Here is a 20,696-nt window from a genome sequence, read left to right on the forward strand (position 1 = left end):
TTGTGTGATTATTTTCTTTTCGTTTGAACAAAATAGAATGGATTGAGAGATAGAGACAAGAAGTCAACTTTCTTAGTCCTAGGCACAAAACACAACATTTGGCATGATTTCAGGAAGAAAACTTGGACTCCAAACATCTCATACAGGAAGATATAGACAGGAATAAAATTCTATTGCTACAGGAATTACTGAGGATTTTGAATTCAAGAAAGAGGGCATAGGGCTGGGAATATGGCCTAGTGATAAAGTGCTCACCTACTATACATGAAGCCCTGGGTTTGATTCCTCAGCACCACATGTATAGAAAAAGCCGGAAGTGGCTCTGTGGCTCAAGTGCTAGAGTGCTTGCCTTGAGCAAAAAGAAGCCAGGGACAGTGCTCAGGCCCTGAGTTCAAGTCCCGGGACTGGCAAAAATAAAAGATAAGAAAGAGGGCATAAAGAGAAGTACAAACTGAGACAGGAGTAGAAACAGAGGAGTCGATAGTTGTTGTTAGGAGGTTGGGGTACATGCATTAACGAAGGATGTGACTATTTCTGTACTCATTTTTTTTTCAATACCCTCATCAGTGTAAGAGGATGAGTATAAGTGCGTAAGTGCATGGACTGTGATTGGAACAGGAATGTCTGTTAGGTCATTAGCTCTTGGGGAGGACCCAGACCCAGTAGTTTTCTGTCCACTGTAGTGATAGAGGGAAATGACTCTAGTTGGAAAGACATGATAGCCTTTGGGATGGAGGTAATTTTGAAGGCGCCTGAGATGCCCAAAGAAAATGACTCAGAAAAAAATAATCACAGTGGCTGGGCGTTGGTGTCTCACACCTGTAATCCTAGCTCCTCAGGAAGGTCTGTGAGATTCCTAGCTCCAATTAACCAGCAAAAAAGCCGGAAGTGGAGCTGTGGCTGTAGTGGAGAGCACCACGCAGAATGTGAGATTCTGATCAGAACAGATCAGCAACAGCACATGCACAACAAAAGAGAACTGATTATAAGGGCAGGTGAATAATTGGGAAGGAAGGCATCAATAGCTACTACATTAAATAGCCATTAAATGATTTTCCACGTACAGCAATGGCCTGTATAGATGTATTTTGCTTACTATAATTAAGAGCCAGAAAGAATGTGACCATCCCACAATTGATAGTCCCAAGGACCCATGTTGATTCTTTGCCTAGTGGGGCACAGAGAAGGGGGATTTGTAATGTACTGAGACACGAAGAACGTTTTAAGTCGTTCCTAGGAATGCCAGGAGGGGGCGCCAGCCATTTGAGGGATGCCCTATAGTCTGTAATGAATCTTTGACAAAGTGTTTTGATCAGAAATAGCAATGGATTTGGTTTACAAGATAGCTTCACTTTTCAATTATATATAGCATTAGAAAGATATATTTAGAGCAGATAAACTAAAAATAATTCCATAATTACAGCCCTAAAAGTTTAACGTGTCATGAATGGAAAAAAAAAAAAAAGGCCTCTTTGCTTTGACAGAAAAGATATATTTGACCATTGCTCACTTGCTGATAATTGCCATGTGCAGCACAGTTTTTCCTCCCTTTTAGGAAGCCTTTTAATTCCAGTTAACTTTGTGGTGTATGCTTTTTCACATTTTTAAATAGTATGGCTGTGTATCTTTTAAAACATAAATCAATTTCTCTTTTAGCTTTTGTTTTTCTTTTCTTTTTTTTTTTTTATCAGTTGTGAGGCTTGAACTCTGGGCCTGGGCACAGTCCCCGAGCTCTTCAGCTCAAGGCTAGTGCTCTACCACTTGAGCCACAGTACCACTTCTGCTTTTCTGGTGGTTAATAAGAGTCTCACAGAATTTACTGCCTGGACTAGCTTTGAACCATAATCCTCAGATATTAGCTTCCTGAGTAAGTTAGGATTACAGGTGTGAGCCACAAGCACCCAGCCTTAATTTTTCATTTTGAAATAAATATATAGTAACTGTCATAGAGACCAGATATCAGGCAGTACTCTTACAAATCTTAGAACTATCCAGAGGCTCCTTGCTCATGGGCAAGCAATTTCTTTTTCAAAGTGGTGCTCTCACTTCTGCCAGTCACCCATGTCATGAATTGTTATACTCAATCCTGTAATTTCCTTGTATATATATGCTTTTTCTATAGTAGGGGAAATAAAGCCATGTGACCATTGAGCTCTTCACAGTACAATCTTTTCTGCTACAATGGATTTTTTTCTGGTAATTAAGACAGTTAGGCAGGCTGGATAGAGGGCACAATGTTGGGGATATAATGTTAATAAAATAGCCAGTCTTAGTGTATGAGTGTTTCTATCGATCTATTGCTATTTAGTTGAGACACAGCAGCAAGTTAGAGGTGCCTTTCCTAGACCGTGAAAATAAGGGAAATAGAGTTACCAATGGATGAAGCCAGGGAATCAACAAGTTCCTTATAAGATGGAGTACATTCTGTGCAAGTGTGACAAGATAACAATGGGACACCTTTGTATAATATCCACTAGTAAAAAGTACACATCAGAGCTATGTGAAGAAACTAACAAAAAGACTAAGGTAGCCATATATTGTCCAATTGTGTAACATTATACGTGTAGAAAAAATACTGAAAGCAAATGATCAGAAGTTAATGTTTGTTATGCTGCTCAGCAAGAGAATAGGTGGCTAATTTTTTACTTCTCTGAACTTTATTTTCTTTTATTCCAGAGAGAGAGAGAGAGAGAGAGAGAGAGAGAGAGAGAGAATATCTAAAACAGGCAGATATACTTCATTAGTCCTGGAGAGAATCTGAAACAGGCAGATATACTTCATTAGTCCTGGAGATAGGGGAAAGACAAGACAGTAGCCTGATTGACAGTGGTAGCATAGTTGAAGAGACAGTGTGTGAGTTGAGGATTGGGGGTTTGAGGCTGTCAATCATGAAGCAAATGAAAAGGAGAAAGCCACAGACAAACAGAAACACCAGTCAGTCTACTCTGACTGGAAGAGACAGGACATTTGGACTCTCAACTAGACACAGAGGATAAAGAAGTCATTAATGACATCCTATATCCAGACTAATTTGAGTTCTTATTTCATATTGAACACTTGTCATCTTTCTGACTTTTGGCTTGTGACTGTCCTTTTTTTCTAAGCCTCACTTTCTGTCTGTAATGTGGCAATTTTCATCATAATACTTATGATCTAGGACTATTGTGAGACTAAAAGGATATCATTGATCTCTTCATCACAGTGTTTACTACATAATAATTCCTCAGTAAATGTTTTCAACTATCCTATGATAGGGATCAATTTTAATGTCACTCAGTAATTAGATATGCAAATCTAATAACTTGAGTTGACTCTGGTTTGGCAGATTTTTCAGGCTGGTTGTGAGGGTTAAACATGGGACCTTTGGCATCCTCTGTTGTTCATCAGCACAGAGATTACATGAGGTCCAGCTGCCTCTGGAGTTCTATCATTAAAGATGGGTCCACTGGTGTTCACTTTTATTCCAGCAACCTTTGGAGAGCTTATTGGTGTGGGTTCACTCGAGCTGTGACGACATAACCTGAAGATTGTAAACTACTCGCCTGTCTTGGGCTTCAATTCAGGGCCTGAGTACTGACCCTGAGCTTCTTTTTGCTCAAGGCTAGTGCTCTGCCACTTGAGCCACAGCTCCATTTCCACCTTTTTCTGAGTAGTTTATTAGAAATAAAAGTCTTATGGACTTTTCTGCCCAGGCTGGCTTTGAACCACGATCTTCAGATCTCAGTCTCCCAACATTATAGATGTGAGCCACTAGTGTCTGCCTTACATTTGATATTTAATTAACAGTAACTACCCATATTTGTGGGTTACAGCCCCAATTGAGTTGTCACTCTCTAAATCCTGAGTATTTAAAAATTCAAAACATTGCCCTTGTGAGTTTGTTTGTTATGAATCCACACCTGAGAAAATTGTGTACTCTTCTACTGAGGGCTAAACTCTGAACTTACTGAGATTTTCTAGTAGCCAATCTTCCAGCATCCTCCAGCTAGTGAATTCCATCTGTTTCTATCAGAAATTCTGTTAGAATAAAACTCCAGCCACATTCCAGGTTTTCTCTGTGTGTGTGTCTGTGCACGCATGTGTGTATGTGCACGCACCCTTGCTCAAGCCTAGTGGGTTTTAGCGTGTGTGTGTTTATGAATTCATATAGTGCCTTAGTAATAACCTATATTCTCCTTAGAGCTAAAGCACAACATCATCCAATAATATAACTATTGAGAAATAGCACATAGTTAGGACATTGTAGAGTTTGAAGGGATTTTAGTACTTTGTCAGTCCTGTCTTCTTGAGGGCCAGAGAGAAAAAAAAATCATCTGTCCATGGTGATTGGTGGATTACTTGACTATGGCAAACTTAGAGCAAGGAGCCACGTGATTCTCATTGCTCCACATGGAGAATGCTTCAGAGCTAGTGTCCCTATGCTCTCCCTGTTGATTTCCCTTTTTGTTTTAATGTTTTTGACACAGAAACAGCTATCACTAACATGTGATAGTGACACCTCCATGAACCAGGTGAAATTATATGTATAGTTCCACTCATTTCCCAAGACAGTTTCTTCATCCCAGGCCAATACCTGAAATGCCTGCCTTCCTTCCTTCCCTCCCTCCCTCCCTCCCTCCCTCCCTCCCTCCCTCCCTCCCTCCCTCCCTCCCTTCTCTCCCTCCTGCTTGCTTGCTTGCTTGCTTTCCTTCTTACTTTCTCAGTGTGAGTGTTTGTGCCACTCCTGGGGCTTGAACTCTAGGCCTGGGTGCTCTCCCTGAGCTTTTGTGCTCACAGCTAGCACTCTACTACTTGAACCACACCTCTACTTCTGACTTTTTGGTGATTCATTGGAAATAAGAGTCTCGTGGACCTTCCTGCCAGGGCTGGCTTTAAACCACAATCCTCCGATCTCAGTCTCCTGAGGAGCTAGGATTACAGACATGAAATGCTTTTCTTTCTTCTTCTTCCTTCAGAAGGGTACTTCCTTGTACATTGTGCTTGTCTTTTATTTACCAGACCCTCAAATTTAAGTTACTTCAGTTACTAAATGAGTCATTTCCTTAATCTGGCTCTGTGAGTTGGTACTGCACTTCATATTTGGTAAAAACCACAATGGACTCTGCTCTCCAAACTCCTATCTATCTCCTACCTTGTCGTTCTGTGATTTCCTTGATGGTGACTATGCCATTGCAAACTACCACCTTATCTCTTTCTTCAAGAAGAATGTCCAGCCCATCTGTCCTATCAAACATTAAGAGTTCCCTTTGAATTCCACCTCGGCATCTCTTAGGAGTTGTGAAACTGAGGAAGTTACTTCTCTCTGAGTCTTAGTTTCCTCAGGTATAAAGTAGAAATCATCATAATACCAATCTTACAGGATGGTTGTGAGGGTTAAGGTAAATAATAAAATAAATACGATGTGTAATGGTCTTCAGAGGGTATACATGATTGTGATCATTGTTATTGTTATTATTAATAGTTGCTATTTATTTTATCTGGTCATGATGATAAAAGTGAATGTGCTACCATCATGTTACTCCAGATACTCAACCTGAATTATCAATATTAGCACTGTCTCCAGCAATACCATGATAGTCTTAGAGCAAAAATGAACTTTAATTTTAATCTAATAAGATTACGGAGATGTGGGATGCAATAACATGAGCTCAAGTGAGACATTTGAAAGAGGCATGGTTCCAGCTGTGTTGGGACCAATTGTGGTGAATCTATCCATAGTAACAGATGTTTTCAAAGAAATTAACATTCTTGTCTGGTCTGTTTCATTGTTGGGAATCTAGTTTGCAAGCCAGTATGTGAGCTGACACATATAAGCCCTTGTCTAAAAAAAAAAAAAAACTATACTATATACCATTGCACTTTAACGAGCATTGAGAAACACCAAGTCAACTTTTGTCTGTTTTATGGAACCATTCTTGACCTTTGTGTGGCATTCTTTTAGAGACATGGAGAAAGGAGAAAACTTCCAAGAGAGGAGAAGCAAAGGGACAGAGAGAAAGCAGACAAGTTAGAGTTTATTGGCATCGTATGTGTATTGGTAACTTGTTCTATAGGAAATGCTCATTCTGAAGAGCTTAAAGACAGTATGTAGGAAAAGGGGAAGCTAATTATGGGCATATTACAGCAATGGTTTTAATATCATTTTCATTAACATTCCAATAAACATTGATGTCATAGTGTTTCAGGACTCCATGGCACCAATAATTCCTTCCCTACCTCCCTGCCCAGACAATTGATCTCCAAAGGAAGAATGAAAAACAGTTTCCTTTTCTCATTTGATTTTAGCATTCTGGACTAGACATAGTGTTTTTGGTGACTTCCACGTGGAGATTTTGGAAAATGACAACCTTGAATCATCATTCATCTTTTTCTCTCCAACTTGAACAATAATAATATTTGAAGGGGTTTCTAGTCAGTTTTCCTTATTCAAACCGAATTTTCAGTGATGTAAACTCCAATGTTCTGGGTTCCATGAACTGCACTCTTTTTTTTTAGCTCAAGTCAGGCTAGTGAGGTCAGCTGAGGAAGATGTGCTGTTTCTTCCTTCGTGTAGGAATTGGGGATGACCCCAAGCCTGTAACCACAGGTGTGACCTCTCCGCCCTCCCCTCCCAGGCATGTTTAAGGAAAGTGTTACACAACAGGATTGGAAAGCCTCATTAGGGAAAGCAACTGGAGCTTGGATTTTAGTGAGTCTGTTTTAAATATCCAATCTCCAAACCAGCCTTTTCCAGGCACATTGCCAAATGACAGCAATGGGCCATTTTTTTAAAAAAAAATGTCTCTTTCAAACAAGTCCTTTTGAATGCAGCACTATGGTGAAGGTCTGTCTGGCAGAAAGCCACTTTAGAGATCAGGTCACTGCAAGGAGGATTTTGAAATGGTGCTCAGGCCTTTTAGTAATTCAGGCACTGTTTCCTTTGAGTCCAGAAAATGTCAGTGTTCTGAGAGCATAGATGACTTGGTCTGGCCTGGCCAACAGCTGGATTTCCTTTCCCACAGCTGTTCGCGTACCATGGATTGAGCCCACATAGTGTATATTGTCTCTTGTCCATCTGTCTGGATAGAAATATGTTTTCCTGATCCACCCCTTCCCATAGTCCCTGCAGATTTACATATTAAAATTGTGTTTGTAGGGCTGAGGGCCTAGGAGAATTAAAAGGAAGGAAATTCATTGTGAGCTATTGAGGGTAAAACTCCTAGGAAAAAAAATAGAAAAAAAACACCTAAGAAAATACAGGAACAAAAAGATTGTATGCTAAGTTTTCTTTCTTCCTTTATAACAGCAATGGAGAAGTAGTGGCAAAGTTGGCCAAAGGTTGTCAGAGTTGAGAAATTGTAGACATTGCTCTTGTGGAAGAATTACAGTTAGAAGTTTGACACAAACAACGTCAAGACATTCCCTTCTCTCTGATCTTGCCAGAAGCTAAGGTAATACTGGATGGCTGGTGTTGTATTTCTAGGACAGGATATGGTGCATTCTATAACATTATGACACTGCCCATGATGGAGGCCAGCAGGGTGCAGACAAGACAAAATCGGGACATTGCTTCAAATATTGCTATTTGTCTTGGTGAAAAATATGTGGTCTTTTTTTGCCTCAGCCTTTCTTCTTCTAAGTTATAATTAACCATAAGATCTTCTCAATGACTAGTTTTCCATTTTCACAACCTTCTGTTAACATTTGCTTCTTCACTTTGCTGAAATACTCAACTAAGCTAGGTGTTGGTGACTCACGCTTGTCAAGGCTGGGATCTGAGAGTCTTGGTTCAAAGACAGCCTAGGAAGGAGACAACTGTGCCTCCATTTTCTTTTTTTTTTCTTCTCTATTGTCAAAGTGAAGTACAGAGGGATTACAGTTTCATATGTAAGGCAGTGAGTACATTTCTTATCCAACTTGTTACCTCCTCCCTCATTTTCCCCTTCTTCCCCCTCCCCTTTTCCTCCTCCATTTTCTTATCTGTAGGAGCGTATGTTTAGTTCATTGAGTGATTCTGTAAGTATATGAATTAACACACATAAAATTCTCAGAATGCTGCCTGAAAGAATATAAATGCCCCAAGGATGCTGCTTCTTCTTTATACACAATGCCCATCTTTAAGTGCTTTATATTGTGATGCTACGTAAAATTTGCCCCTGAAGGAGATGGATATAGTGGGATGATCAATGTGTGTCAAGAATCCTGTCCTTGTTGCTGCCACCCACAACCACTGTATAATTTGGTGTTGACCTTTAGTTTCAGTGACCTCATGTGTGAATGTGTGGATAATGTTTCTCTTAGGTGCTGTTCACACATATGCAACACCCAATGCACATACATACATACACACTCACTTTGGGTGATAGAAAGGAATAGCTGATCAAATTAAAACATAGATTTTGTCTTTATGTTCTTTTAATTATCATATATTAATTATACAAGGGAGATCTTCACTGTGACATTTGCACACATGTATTCCAATGCATCTTGCTTTCCCATCGTTCTCGCCTATTACCCCCTTCTAAAAACAATTTCAATAGATTTCATTGTTCTATCATCATATATGCAGAAAAATTCATTCAAACATATCCATCCTCATTTCCCTCGCCACTTTAGGACATAGATTTAAAAATCTATATTTAAAAACATCTGAATGACATGAAGCACTTGGGAAGTCATGGTGACCTCTTTGCAATGTATACTAGATATATTAGAGCTATATGAGATTCTTGGGAAAAATGTCCTTTCATATCACCATGATATTTTCAACTGAGAAAAGTCATCTAGTATTTTATCACAGATGGTGATTGCAAGACTTTAGAGCCTAGGGGCCCTTTCATTTTCATGTTTTATTCACAGTCTAGCAGATAATGTGCATTTACTAAATAGTAAGTGAAAAAAAAGTATCTTTTATGCAAGTGAAATCAGGCTAATGAGGCGACTAAGATGCCCCATAAATGGTCTTTAATTTTCTAGCAAGTGGTTAATGTTACTGATTTCACATATGGCTGAAGCCTGTGATAAGTTCAATGCCAAAAAAAAGTTGCAATTTGAATTGGTATGTGTTTCTTAGGGGACTGCTAGTAACCAGGAAGAGCAGGAGTCTTCTGCTTTGGTTGGGAAGTACTTGCACGAGTGCAAAGTGCTCTAGAAAGACTTAATAATCTGATATGTTACTGGCAATTCATGCTACTAGGCATGGTTGCATTTCTATGGCTGCCACTCCCACCCATGCTATATGTTAGCACAACGATCTTTTGTCTTAAAGTGATAAAGATAGCTTCTACTCTCCATCTCTTTTAGTTCCTTATTCACCTCCTACATTGTTCCTAAAACAATTTTAAATACTCTATGAATACATACATATACATATAAATCTAATAAATATATGTATGGCTATTGCATAAAACTAAGACAATTCAAGAAAAGTACACATGAACAGGCAAATTGGAAAAATCTAGGAAAAAGTACGATGGAACCAAGAGGACAGTTATGATAGAAAACATATAACATGAACTTTATTATCCTTGGTAGTGGTAGGTTATAAATGTAGCTCTACACTTTCTAGTCATGCATGTGGTAATAGAAAAATTATAATATGTATCACAGAGTCCCAAAGATAGAAGTAAACTAGTTGTTCAGGAAAACCAGTGGAGAGTAAAGGTTAGGAATGAATTTGGCTAATGGGGCTAAAGTGTGGTCAACTGTTGCAGACTCATAAATTTTATACTAGTTAGAGATATGCACTTCTTATTTCTGAAAACTCTTTGAATGAATCATTTTAATTGTCCTCTCTGTTCTCTGATGCCCGGTGGGGGAAATCTGACTGTTATCTATCTGTCTAATGATATATGTAATAACCCATGAAATTATATTTCTTTCTTTTCCTTCTTTAGTTCTAATTGTTGTACCTTATATTTAAAAGCCTGGTATGTGAGGGCTAGGAGTATGGCCGAGTGGTAGAGTGCTTGCCTAGCATGCATGAAGCCCTGGGTTTGATTCCTCAGTACCACATACACAGAAAAAGCCGGAAGTGGCGCTGTGGCTAGCCTTGAGCAAAAGAAGCTCAGAGACAGTGCCCACGCCCTGAGTTCAAGCCCCAGGATTGGCCAAAAAAAAAAAAAACACCTGGTATGTGAAGCTTAAACAATAAAACTACATCCATTTTATAGGCTGGTCCTACTTCTACACAAATAAATGACTTATATTTCATGGTGACTTTTTTCTAACCTGAGTTAATTCTAGTTTAATTATTGTGATGTAAAATGCCAGAAAAATCGAACAGACATTACATCTATATTTTCAGGGGGTTCTGATCTCTCCCAAAAAAGTAAGGCTGCCATTTCCAACTTGCAATTTCTGTGTGGCTGTTTTGTTTTAAATCGGTATTCAAAAATAACATTGAAATGTGTTACCTGCTTGGGTTTTTTTGGTCCATTAACTTTTTCCAGTGGTTTTACCCAGTGGAATTATAATAAGCTACCATATGACATATATTGTAGCTAAAAACTCCCTAACTCATGAAAGAAATGTCAAAGTAGACTGAAGAAAACAAAATCGTAATAATACTCTCCAGTGGTTACTGTCAGTAGTTCTATCAAGGACTAATTTCCAAGATCCAGGTTTTCACTTTCAAAAGGTATTGGGCATTATTTGTTTACAACAGCTTCAGACCAAAGAAAAATCAAGCAGCAAATACAGTTTATTAATGTCTCTTTCTCCCCTACTTGGTCTCCTCTATTATAACCATTATTAGAATTAGTGTGATGCATTCCCTACCATTAATGGTCTAATATTATTATTATTTTCATTATTATTATCACTATTACTAATAATAATTACTAGGCACTGGTGGCTCACACTTATAATAGCAGCTACTCAGGAGACTGAGAACTGAAGCTCATAGCTCAAACCTAACCAGAGCAGGGACCTCTGTGAGACTCCAAGCTGTAATTAATCACCAAAAAAAAAAAAAGCTAGAATTGGAGCTGTGGCACAAGTGGTAGAATGGTAGTATTGAGCATTAAAGCTCAGGGACAGTGCCCAGGCGCTGAGTTTAAGCCCCAAGACCAGCATACATAGAGAAGCTCTTAGGTTACATTCAAGTTCAACCTTTGCCTCGCCTCATTCTGTGAATTTTGACAAATGTATTGTATTGTGTACGTCCATACACAGTAGTTTATGCTCCACTAATCCTGCACTCCACTTGCTGTCCTGTCCCTTCTGCTACCTTCTCAAGTGTCTGCCAGCTGTTCATATTCAATATTCTAAGTGTCTCTACAGTTTTGCCGTTTCTAAGGTGTCATCTTTGGTCTCATACAGTATGTTGACTTTTCATATTGATTTCTTTCACTAGATATGTGTGAGTTTCCTCTGTCTTTTCATGGTTTGCTAGCTCATTTCTTTCATCTGATAAGTATATTCCATTTTGTCAATGTACTACAGATAATAATGAATACATGGCTACTTCATGTATCCATTTATTTCTTCAAGGACATTTTACTGTCTTCTAATTTTTGGCAAGTTTCAGAAATTAGTAGGCATGCAAACATTTCAATACATGGTTTTGTGTGGATATGAGTTTCTTTAAATCAATTTGAATTCAATAAATCTCAAGGAGCATAATCTCAGGATCATAGAGTAAAAGTATGTTGAGACACTGGGAATGTGGCTTTGTGGTAGCATGCTTAACTAGTGTGCATGAGGCCTTGGGTTTGATTCTTCTGTGCTACATAACCAAAAACTAATAATAAAATTATAAAATATAGTTTTTTTAAGAAACTGCCAAAACTGTCTTCTAAAGTGGCTGTACATCTCTCATTTCTACAAACACTGAGTGGCACTATCTTATGCTTTGTACCCTTGCATTTAGTTTGTTCCGTTCTATTACTTCTAACTCCTCTAACAGCTGCATACTTACTAGGTGAATTTCCTATGGCGTACCCCTGTGGTCACTGTGTATGATTTTGGTACACTGGATATTGTATATATGCTTATCTGAACTAGGGAAGGGAAAGAAAAATGAGGGAGGGTATAACAAATAAGACAAGAAATGTACTCACTACCTTATTATGTAACATTTGTACATCACCTTGTCAATAAAATTTAAATTAAAAAATTAAAAATTAAAAAAACAGATGCATATGCATACTGGTATCTCATTATTTTAATTTGCAATTCCCTAATGACTTAGGACACAGCATTTTTTTTTTTTGCTTATTTGACATCTGCATGTCTTCTTTGGTGAAGTCTGTTCAAATCTTTTGTTCATTTTCTTTTGTTTTTTTTTTTTTTCTCTCCTGGTTGTAGGGCTTGAAGTTGGGCCTGGGCACTGTCCCTGATTGCCATTTGCTCAAAGCTAGTGTTCTACCACTTTGAGCCACAGCTGTACTTCTGGGTTTTTTCTGGTGGTTAATTGGATCTCAAGAGTGACAGAGTTTCCTGCCCAGGCTGGCTTTGACCAGTGATCTTCAGATCTCAGCCTCCTGAGTAGCTAGGATGACTGGTGTGAGCCACCAGTGCGGGGCTTCAATTTGTTGTTGTTGTTTTTTTGTTTTGTTTTGTTTTGCCAGTCCTGGGCCTTGGACTCAGGGCCTGAGCACCGTCCCTGGCTTCTTTTTGCTCAAGGCTAGCACTCTACCACTTGAGCCACAGCGCCACTTCTGGCCGTTTTCTATATATGTGGTACTTGGGAATTGAACCCAGGGCTTCATATATACGAGGCAAGCACTCTTGCCACTAGGCCATATTCCCAGCCCCTCAATTTGTTTTTATTTAACTGTCGACTTTAGCTTTATTTTAGCTTAGTAATGTGCTGATATTGCTGATTAAACTCAGAGTCTCACAGATTTTAGGCACATATTCTACCACCAAACTTATATCCTCAGACTTTTGTTTAAGACAGGGTCTTACTATCTTGCCTAGACTGTCCTCAGCTTCCTTAGTAGCTAGATTTACAGGCTTGAACCACCACATGTAGCTTCTAGCTCTTAAATTTTAAACGGTTCTTATGTATATTTGATATAAGTTCTTACATAGATACAGTTTTTCCAAACATTTTCTCTTAATCTGTGGTTTGTCTTTTCATTCTCTTGACAAGTGCTTTCGTCTTCATTTGTCTAACATCACAGAATGGAAACCTTGTGTTATTAAAGTTTAATTTCTTAATTTGTATTTCATGGATTGTGCTGTGGGTGTTACATCTAAAACCTCATTGCTAAGCGTATGACCACCAAGATCTTCTTCGTGTTACCTTATAAAGAGTTTATAAGTTTAAGCGTTACATCTCAGTCTGTAATTCATTTTAACACTAGTTTTATAAAAGACTTAAAAAAATCTGTATCACCAGGAACCAGTGGCTAATGGTGTAATCCTTGTTACTCAGAAGTCTGCGATCTGAGGATTGCAATTCAAACCCAGCCCAGACAGTAAAGCCCAATTAACCAGCAAAAAAAAAAAACAACACAGAATTGGAACTGTGGCTCAAAATGGTAGAATACTAGCCTTGAGGACAACATTTCAGGAACATTGGCCAGGTCCTGAGTTCAAGCCCCAGGACTGGCATGCACACAAAAAAGGTCTGTATGTAGCTTAATTTCTTAGTGAGGGGATATCCAGTTGTTTCAGCACTATTTGAAAGGGTATTCTTTTCTTCACTAAATTGTCCTTGTCTTGTTGTCAAAGGTTGATTGATTGTATTTATATGGGTCTATTAATAGATTCCATATTTTATTACATTAATATTATTATTTCTTTACTAATATAATCCCGTCTCTATTACTGTAACGTTTTAGGAATCCTCAAGTTGAAGTCATGCCAGTTTTCTAACTTTGTGGGATTTTGAAGGGAGGGGGATAAAACCCACATACTCACAAACACTAGCCAAGTGTTTTACCGCGGAGGCACATATCCTAGTTCCAATTTTGTTCTTTAGGGTTATAATGGCTGTTTTGGTTCTTTTGTCATTCCATATAAACTTTAATATTTATATCTACGAAATACCCTTCAGGGCTTTTGATTAGGAGTCTGTTGAGTATATAGCTCATGTTATGAAAAACTCATCTTTCTTCATACTAGCTTCCTGTCTATGAATCTTGATCACCTCCATTTGTTGAGATATTCTTTGATGTATCTTATGGGAGTTTTGTAGTTTTTTCTGTTTGTATAGCTTTTATTTCCTTTTCTTCTATCGTATTAACCAGGAATTCAAGCATAATGATAGATAGGCGTGCTGGGAGACGGACATCTTTGCCTGGTTCTCAGTCTTACACAGAAAGCAAGCCATTTCTCAACTTGAAATAGGATGTAAGCTGTAAGACTCTTTGTTGATATTTTTTGCCAAATAAAGTTTCTCTTTCTTCCTAGTTTGCTGACAGCTTTTCATCATGAATGATGTTGAATTTTAGCAAATGCTTTCTCTGCATCTATTGATATGGTCACATTATTTTTTCTTCTGCTGTTGATGGGATCAGTGCCTCACATCTACTTGAGTTTTGACTGTTGAATCCATCTTTTAGCATAAATACAGCTTGGCCATGGCATATCATTCTGTTTATACACTGTTGAGTTTCACTTGCTAATCATTTGTTGTGGTTTTGCATTTATGTTTTCAACATATTGCCTATAGCTTTCTTATAATAACTTATTCTGATCTTGATATTAGGATGATCCTAGTTTCACAGGATGAGTTAAGAAGTATTCCCTCTGCTTCCATTTTCCAGCAGAGATTGTAGAGAACTAGGTACCTTTATTCTTTAAATATTTGGGACTCACCAAAGAAACCAGCTAGACTGGGTACTTTCATTTTTGCAAGATAACTAATTATTGATTCAATGCCTTTAATACATATAGATCACTTGAGATTAATTTTCTTTGTGTCCTTTTTGGTACTTTGTCTTTCAAGGAATAGGTCCATTTTTAAAATCAAGTTTGTAGGCATACGGATGCTCATTAATACTCACCTAGTAGATTTTTAATACGCATGGGAGCTCAGCCTTCTTTCATTTCTCATATTAGTGATTTTAGTCTTCTGTCTATCTTCTTGGTTAAATTAATTGGATAATTTTTAATTTAACTGAGTTTTCAAAGAAACAATTTAACTTTCCTTAGATTTATCTATTCCTTTTTCGTTTTGCTCATTTCTGTTCTGATTATTAAATGTATTTTCTTGTGCTTACTTTAAGTTTTATATTGCTCTTCTTTCTCTAGTTCCTTTGTTGGAGTGTTAGATTACTGATTTGATATCCCCTCCCCTCCCCACCTGTCTCTAAAAGGAATCAAACCTGAGCCCTTGCACATGCTAGACAAGTGCTTTTGTTTTTGAATATGTATAGTTAATGCTATATATTTTGTACCATTCAGTCACTGTATCTCACAAATTTGTAGACTTTTATTTTCATTTTCATAGTTTAAAAAAAGGTTTTATTAACTTCTCTTGAGACTCCATTTTAACGTGTCGTTTTTCATTGGTTTGTTTGGTTTTGCTTTTGAGATTTTGTTTTTTCAACAAAGTAGGCATGGAACCTGGACCTCACCTACTTTTTCTAGATACAAATAGGAAGACTTTTTCCTTTCCTTCACCACTTTAGATCTTTTTTACTCACATAATTTGTTTTCAGAAATTACAATCATACATATTCTATACCTTATGAAGTTTCTTAAAATTCACAGGGATTCACTTCTGCTTTCTTTTTATTTTCTTTCCTTCATTCTTTGCTTCTTTCCCTCTTTTATTCTCTCTTGCCTCCTTTCCTTTTTTTCTTTCTTTTCTCCTCATTTTTGTATGGAAAGTTTTCATTAATGTTGCTTCAAACTCACTGAATCTTTCTGTGGTTGAATATACTATATTGATGAGTCCATGAAAGACACGCTTCATTTCTTTCAGTATATTTGATGTCTTCATTAATTATTGGTTCCATCTCTCGATTGAAATTACCCATCTGTTGTTACAGATTCTTTTTCTGCTAGTATTATTTTATCATATTATTCTCAGTTGTTTCAATTCCATCTCATTATTTAAAAATCTGTGTCATATCTAAATATAGTTATGACAATTGCTTTGTCTCCTCAGACTGCTTTTCTTGACTTTTAACATATAATTGCTTCTTTAAAACAAGACATAGTAATTGGATAATAAGAACCAAATTAATTCATTCATTAAAATAATTAATATTAATAAATAATTCATTAATTAATGATTTTTTTCAGTGCTGGGGTTTGAACCCAGATCTTAATACTTGTTAGGCACACACTCTACCACGTGAGCCACATACCCCTAGCCCATTTGCCTTTGTTGTTTTCTGAATAGGTGCCTTGACCATGCCTCTTATTTACTCTTTCTGTATAACTGAGATAGCAGGTATGAACCACCACAGCCAGGATTTTAAAACTTTATTGGGTGCCAGTCCTGAGACTCACACTTTTACTAGATTTTTTCTGTGCTCATCACCTCAAGCTGTACCACTTGAGCCACACTTTCATTGCCAGATTTTTCCTGGTTGATTGGTGATAGAATCTCACAGACTTTTCCATCTGGGCAGGCTCCCATCCACCATCCTCAGATCTTCTCCTGAGTAGCAAGAATTACAGGCATGAGCTACCAGCATCAGCCACATTCAGCTTTTATAGATGAAGTTGGGATCTCACATGTTCCCAATCTCTGACTCACAAGTTGGTAGAACTGCAGGTGTGAGTCACCAGGCCTGGCTGTAATTAGATTTGTATGAAGTTTTATGTTCATTTGGCTAGGAGCTAGGGTATTTAATATGTGTTGTAATTCTAGCTACCAAAGGCTTCAGTTTCCTCTAATGTCCTGTAATTTTTTTTCTTCTTACCTATTAGTTTTGGAATTCCTTAAGAACTCTTTCTTAAGTTTATGTCCTCCAATTATCTCAGTTGTGATGTATACAGTGAGTACATGTTGCCTATACTCTGATGATTAATCTTGGCATTTTACTAGACCTTGAGAAATTTTTCTTAATACTACTGCTCCCCTTAAGTATAACAAGAAGGCTAGAGGGAGCCAGTTATATAATTGTCCTTCCTTCAGTTAGATCAGACTTTGGTGATGTTTATATTCCCTGCAGTGCAGGTATCTATCATGGAAAATGTTCAGTATTATTTATAAATTATCCCCCTGTCTGAAAAGAAAGATTTGTCTTGGGTTTTTATTCTAAACCATTTGTGTCATTTCTTGAGGCAAAAAGTCATGGAAATGTAGTGGATCTGTAAGGCTGGGACTTCAGGAGTTTGAACTCTCAAGCTAGTCAGTATGCACCAAAATTACTGAAGTGTCCTGGCATTCAAGTTAAGGCCCTGGCATTTGACTGGAAATATTATTTTGTGTGTGTATCACTTGAGCTCATCACCTTAAGTTTCTTTATCAGAAAAACGCAAAATGATTCTGAATAAATATGTTTATAGCAGAGTTGAATAACAGGGCAGATGGGAGCAAGTTTACCACAGATTCTGGCATGCATCTTGCAAGCATAAGTATTCACATAACATTATAGCATAATGATAAGCCTAACTATTCATTTTTCCTTTCCAGTGAGTTACTTGTGATTGAAACTAAGGACTGTTTTTAGTTGGGGCCATGGTGAAGCATTTATCCTAGAAGTGTAGAAAGTTCTTATTAAAAACTATTTTCCATTCTTACAGTGCTGGGAAAGCTACCCTGGGTGTGTGTGGGGGGGGGGAGTTATAGTCTGCTTCTGTAGGGATCACCTTATTCTATAGAGCTTGACAAGGATTCCATGGTTCATTTATTTCCTCTCTTCTTTCAACCTCAGCTTTCTTTTAGGAAATTCTCAGCCTTCTACTGAAAAAGAGGCCCATAAAAGCATATTTCCTTTTGTCTGAATCTAATGCAGGTACATCAGCACCAGATACAAAGGACAGTGATTTTTGTTTCTAATGGTAGGCTGCATGTCCTAAGGGGATCGTAGAAAAACTTACTGAACCATTTAAAGAGAAGTACAAGAATTTGTTTCCTTTTCTTTTGGGGCATCATAATTTGAGGAGGACATTGATAGCACTACGATTTAGCCAAATTGTGTGACTGAACTGATGATGGAAGTATCTAGAATTCTAGAAATCTTGCTGTATATCAAACCTTGCATGGCTCAGCTCTGTGTATTGAATCTAGTTCATTGCATAATATCTAAAGACTAAATTCTTTTGCAGTTCTTTAGGTCTTGGACTTGTAGTTTGTGAAATCTCAAGGTGCCAAGAAAACCTGAGCAATCTCTTTTCAGCTAGCGTTCATACCTCTAAGTGCCCCCTGAAGCCTTGGTGCGAGTGCTTGTGCTTTTTTGTTCTCTTGTGCTGTGATTTAGAAATAAGGGGGCTGGGCAAAACCCTCACATGTGCTAAATGGATTCAGAGCTATGGACATGGAAACCAAGAGCTCCTGAGAGACTGAGGTTTGCTCTCAACCCTTAGCCCTTTTGCCCTGCAATGTGTGTTGTTGCTATTCTTTCTGCAGAAGAGTTCATGATCTTTCATAATGTTCATTCTTTATTGATCCACCAGCAGTGCTAGTAACAGAAACTTTTCAAAAAAGGTTATTGACAGTGGAATCTGTGGGATTTCCCTGCCATATCTCTTGCACATTAGAGACTGAATACACTGTGTGTTTTCAATACAATTTACCTTGCAGAGAATTCATTTTACCATGGCTTAGAGGATCCAAATTCACCAGGATAACATGTTGGTAGTGGTATTCTCCCTTCTCTTATTTCATCTTGTCCCCAAAGCAAAGGGAAGAATGTACATCTGCTTTATTGGTCTTATGACTGCAATTTCTTCTAATATGTTTTCATTCAGAGAGGGGAAAACAATGAGAACTTACTGACTTTAAGATAGAACTTAAGCCAGGCACCAGTGGCTCATACCTGTAATCCTAACAACTCAGGAGGCTGAGATATGAGGATCACAGTTTGAAGCCAGCTGGGGCAGAAAAGTCTGTGAGACTCTTATCTCCAGTTAGTTACCAGAAAACTAGAAGTGGCACTGTGGCTTAAAGTGATCGAGCAGTTGCCTTTAGTGGAAAAGCTCAGGGATAGTGCCCAGGCCCTGACTTCGAGCTTCACAACTAATAATAATAATAGTATAACAATAATAAGTAAAAATTTAAAAATAGAACTTAACTTTCTACAAAGATTTTTGAAAATATACGTATTGGCTGTAAGACTAAGAGCAGTTAGAGTATAAGTACCTTTGGGAGATACTAGTTGGTTCATTGCTTGTATTTCATAGCTGTGTGCCATCTTGGGAAAAATATTTCTATTGAGACTCAATTTTGGCATCTGCCAGACGGTGGTTATTATACCAAATTCAGAAAAATAGCTTTCACAATATAGTTGTAAACTGTAAACCATATAGCTCGTGAATATTTCTGAAATAAAGATTGCTTATCATTTATCTTAATGTAGCCAGAACTTACATACCCTTGGAACTTAGCACAAAGCCTAGTATTATGCTCTAATAATAAATTATTGGTCATAAGTAACAGACTATTCATTTCTGCCATTAAAATTTAAATCTCAAAATTCCAGATGATTTAAAATATTCATTGTCACGTAGTAGTAGCCCATGCCTGTCATCCTAGCTACTTAGGAGGCTGAGATGTGTAGAATCACAGTTCAGAACCAGCTTAGGCAGAAAAGTTCAGGAGACTCCATCTCCAAAATAACCTGCAAAAAAGCCAGGCTGCAGGTATGGTGTAGTGTTAGAGCCAAGCAAGTGAACTGACCAGAAATGAGGCTATAAGTTCAAGCCCCAGTGCCACCCAAAACAAATTCATTGACAGTGTCTTCATATTGTTCTGGAAGATTTCCTGGCCCTCTTCAACTTTCAGGATAAAGAATTTAGCATAAAATCACCCCAGGAGCCAGAAAGATTGTTATAAGATAGATAATAATCATTCTCGGAATTGCTTAATGTTCTAAACAAAACAAAACAAATAAATGAACATACAGTAATTAGTGGAAAGAAAAACATTTTCCCTAGGGTCACATAGTTGCAAATCCAGTAATGATTACATGTTAGCTGCCTTCAGCTTTATAGACAGGAACATAGCCTCAAAAAGAAAAAAAAAAAGCAAAACAACTTTGTGGAAAGTTAGGTTCTCATTGAAACTCACTGTTTTTCTCCTGTGAGCTTGTGAGCTCTGTAGAATTGCACTGGCATCTGTTCAACATGGTTGGGCCAATCCTTGTGAGGAATCTAGGGCAGATGGTGGTGGCAAAACCTAAAGCTCACTTCTGCCACAGATGACTGAAATGTTGGACTAAATGATCCCAAGGAACTGCTGGCATACAATCTCTCCAGTAGTCTGAGAGTGGTAATAATTTGATTTTTCAAGGCTCATGAATTGGCATCATTTGGACTACATCTGCCATGGGCCTTTGTATTTTGGAAGGAACTGGAAGAAGTTCATTTTAAGCATCTTGGTAGAATTGGTTCTTTTTGTTTGTTTTTCCACTCTTTTATTTCTTGGAAAAAAAAACTAGGAGGGTGGTTGTTTTTCCTTTCTTCATCTACAGGTAGAAATCTGATTATTTGAGATCATTTGTGTCTAGACTATTTCAGTCTAGAGAAATGAGATGATCACATTACTGCTTTCTCTTCCAAGCCAATGACACTAATTGGGCTTCATGCCAAAGGGTTGGGGCAACAGATGTAACCATGACTTCATGGTCTTGGTAGAGTAGGCC

At 37.8% G+C, this 20,696-nt stretch overlaps 1 protein-coding gene across 1 annotated transcript in view; it reads left to right on the top strand.

Moving 5' to 3' along the window:
* Gpc3 (glypican 3) overlaps positions 1 to 20,696 on the top strand; it is a 393,667-nt gene that overhangs the window by 200,259 nt on the left and 172,712 nt on the right. The window lies entirely within an intron of this gene.

The sequence above is a fragment of the Perognathus longimembris genome, chromosome 28, assembly GCF_023159225.1.
Source record: "Perognathus longimembris pacificus isolate PPM17 chromosome 28, ASM2315922v1, whole genome shotgun sequence".
In the NCBI taxonomy this organism is placed as follows: domain Eukaryota; kingdom Metazoa; phylum Chordata; class Mammalia; order Rodentia; family Heteromyidae; genus Perognathus; species Perognathus longimembris.